The following is a 3,934-nucleotide window of genomic DNA, read 5'->3' on the forward strand; positions in this document are numbered from 1 at the left end:
TCAGATTATTGGAATTTCTCACCAAGAAATACAACAAAGAAAAAAGATTCATCCAATTGCCCAATGGGGATCCATTCATTTGGATATCTATGAGGTTTATTCAGGAGGTTTTCAGCATGACATATGAGCCTTACATGCCTCTATCTTTTACAGACTTAGAAGGAGAATATACCCAAATGGACACCGCCCACACAATGTGGAAGTTAGCAATTCACAAAAAGGAGAAGGGACAACTCATAGAGAAGGATGGTCCTCCTTTCAAAATTACTCTATTCAGACAATACTTGCAGTACAAATATTGGGAATGCAGCCAGGTCTGCGGGGAAGAAGTTCCTAATGTTACAAGAATAGGCCCGTTGTTGTTGGCTACAGACATTCAAATGCATGAGCCAAGGCCATTTGATTATGCAACTTACTTGGCAGAGAAGTTGCATGAAGGATTTTTGAGTTTGTAAATAGAGCCTAACCCTACTTTCAAGTTTTACTAATTGCTAATGCATATGGTTTTGTTTTATGGTCAAATGCAAGGTTTGTGGCCAGGAGATTAAAGGTGACTTCCAGGAACAAAGACGGACAAAACCAACCAATTCAATTATGGGTATCCCTATGGGACTCATGGTTCAACAAATCACACTATGTGTTGTTTCAAGAATATTTTGTGAAGCCCTTATACAGATTGTTTGGAGTAGAATGTGATGGGTCTATCTCATGGGAGATTAAAAGATTCTTGAGACCCCATGCTTTTGGAGAGACTATGGTCAACCATAATTGGGTGACTGGTTTGTGTATACACCTAAAAATGGTCTGAAGATAATTAATTAAATAAACAATTATTTAATTAATCCTCCTCCCCAATTTAATTGAATTCACTAAGCAATTTCATTAAATTCCCCCATTCATCTACTTATTAATAAATCTAAGGATTTATTTAATAGGTTCATTTTAATAATCCCCTTTAATTACTTAATTCAAATTAATTAATTCCCCCCATCAAAATCATTTCTTCTAATCCCCTAATTAATTAAAACAAATCAAATTCATGAGTTGTTGAGATTAATTAACCTTTTCCCATTATTTGAATTTTTAAATTCAAATTCTCCTAACTTCTACCACTCCTAAACCTAACCCATTCCATCCTAACCACCATGTCCCCTTTCATCCAGCCTCTTCTAGAAGCTTTGTGACACTTTTCACTAAGTGTTCCCTTTCATCTAACCCCTTCTAGAAGCCTCTTGACACTTGTCACCATAGAGATGACAGATGTTCCCTTTCATCCAACCCCTTTGTCAACCCACCTCCAATTTAACCATAGATATCTTCAAAACAGTCTTGACCATTGATTCTTGCCACCTCACCCCTAGCCTTGGAAATCCTATAAATAGACCTCATTTTGGAGCACAAAGGGTCCCAATTTCATATCATTTGCATTCAAGCATTGTTACTATAGGCATCTAGCTTCTAGTTTCTCATTTCAAGCATTGTTATCATGTTCAAATCTTAGTTTAATTGCATCTTCATTCTAGCTTATTTTCTAGAATAATCATGAAATCATGTAGCTTAATCATCCTATCATTGCTAGATCATGCATCTTTATCATTTACATCCTCCATTTAAGTGTAGTCAATTCACTGGAATTTGCATAACTAGATTTGAGAGCAAAATTCATACTCGCATTTACTAGGAGGCAATAGATTGATTAGCTATGGTTTTATCTTTCACTGATTAATTTTAATTTATTGAGTGTTTTGTGTTGCAACTGTAGATATAACAGGTACACTTCACAGGCAGGACATTTTGGCACCCACCGTGGGGCAAGAATTATCATTTTTGGCTTCTCAAGCTTCAACAAACGTCCATCTCTGCCGGGATAGAATTAAAATATCATACAAGTTGATTTTCCAACTCATATGAACTACCTTTTAGTCTGGTACAAAACATCATCTTATGTCGTACGAACTCATTATCCCTGTCGTATGAGGTCTAAATTCATATTGTACAATTTCTAACTAGTAAATCTTGTGTCGTACGAAATAATTTTTATTATCATACCAGAGTTAAATTCATGTTGTACAAATTTTTGGCTACAAAGTCCTAAGTCGTACAAGTACATTTTGGTTTCTGTGTGAAATCTAAAGTTGCATCGTGCTAACTGGAAAATTGTGTCGTACGAGTCTTTGTCTCTGTGATTTTTAACAGACTGCATGTTAGGGTTTTCTGATTTTAATCCGAACTTCACTAATGCTAACCCTAATTTGTTTGTGAGCTTTTTGGTAGCCTAACTCTTTTCTATAGGATGAATGATGAAGATACACTTGTCAAAGACATAATTCAAAAACCAATCAATGACTACTAATAGATCTATTTTGCAGGTTGCCTATGAATCCGACTAAACTTTGTGTATTCATTAAATTTTTCTAGGCACACTTCAATTTTACTAAAGGAATGAACTATCATGTATTTCACGTCTTTGATGATAGGCGAGTATGCTCTCACCTTTCTTAGGTGATCAGAAAGCTAGACTCCTCTTTTACTTTCACTAGTGCATTTCTTTAGTAGGCCTACCCTCCCAAGGAGTAATAACTCTTAGCCATTAAGGTCGATGAGAGGGGAACGACCTAAGTGGGAATGGCTAACACCAAGTAATCCAACCCACTATAAATAAATATGTTTTTGATGAAAATTAAAGCAACGACAGTGCTCCAGAATAGCTCTCCTCCATACCTTCGGGTATATCAAACCTTGGTTTTCAAGGCTGGGAGACCTCTTAATTGAGTTTATACCCCAATGCACCAAACGGATCCCTTACTAGTGCCGGTTAAAATAGAAGCTACCTGATTCACCTCTAAAAGGGTGATAATCTTTATGCAAGAGAGATAGTAACTCTCCCAAGACACTTGCCATATCGTGCCCCCATTATTGTTTGGAGTTGGATAATATGGCATTGAGAATCCATTGTGTGATGCTCAGCGGCCATATTCTGATTAGCTATTGGGTGTGTACCTAAGTCAGCAAGCAAAGGTTTTCATTCTCAGCCAACTTCCTTAGGGTTTAGCAAGCTTGGAGTCACTTATCACATCATGTGTTTGCTTTGTATTCATCCCTAAATTGAAAAATTAGACATCTAAATATGGAAAACATAAGCAAAACACCAAAATTCACTAAGCAAATTCGACAAAAACAAAACATACTTTTCATTGTCCTGTTCTCTGTCATATGGGATTTATCTTTTGTCATATGGCTTAGTAAGGTTTGTCATGCGAGTAATATGTTTTATCGTGTGGTTCAAAAAATATTGTCGTACGAACCTCTAGTGTTTCACATAAAAATATTAGTTTGTCATATGGGCTTCTATTTCTTGTTGTTCTGGGCTCTATAATTTATCGTACGAGTCTTTGTGTTTACTAGTCCAGACTATTTTGCATGACTTTTTCAGGTCTGTCATTTTTGCTTAATCAATTTGCAGTAATCATAAACATCTTTTATATATCACTTTGTTCTTGGATTGTCTCCTTTATTGACTTGGTCAAGTTATCATCTATCAAAATCAGACTCTAGAAGATAAAGACCTTGTTACCGCGCCATTTATTCCTCATGGCAAGAGTGGGTCATCTTTTCATTTTTATGTTGGAGTCCTAGTTCATGCCATATTACCTTGGTTCATGTCCTTAATGCGTCCTCAAATCCTTTTTCTATTTATTTAAGTGAAGTTGAGACAATTGATTAAACACCTTGAACACATTGAATCGTTCTGAACTGGTTCAACAAGTTCATTTAGGTTCAATAGGTTCTAGGTGTTCAGAAAAAGTTTTTCATGCTAACGTTTCCTCTAAGTATTTTGTAGTGGCTTTTCCCAAAGTTTTTCCTATTCGGTGATATAACATTTGTATTGAACTTGTTTGAACTGAGTTCAAAGGGTTCAAATATGTTCAATGTG

The sequence above is a fragment of the Cryptomeria japonica genome, chromosome 5 (assembly GCF_030272615.1).
Source record: "Cryptomeria japonica chromosome 5, Sugi_1.0, whole genome shotgun sequence".
Classification (NCBI taxonomy): Eukaryota; Viridiplantae; Streptophyta; class Pinopsida; order Cupressales; family Cupressaceae; genus Cryptomeria; species Cryptomeria japonica.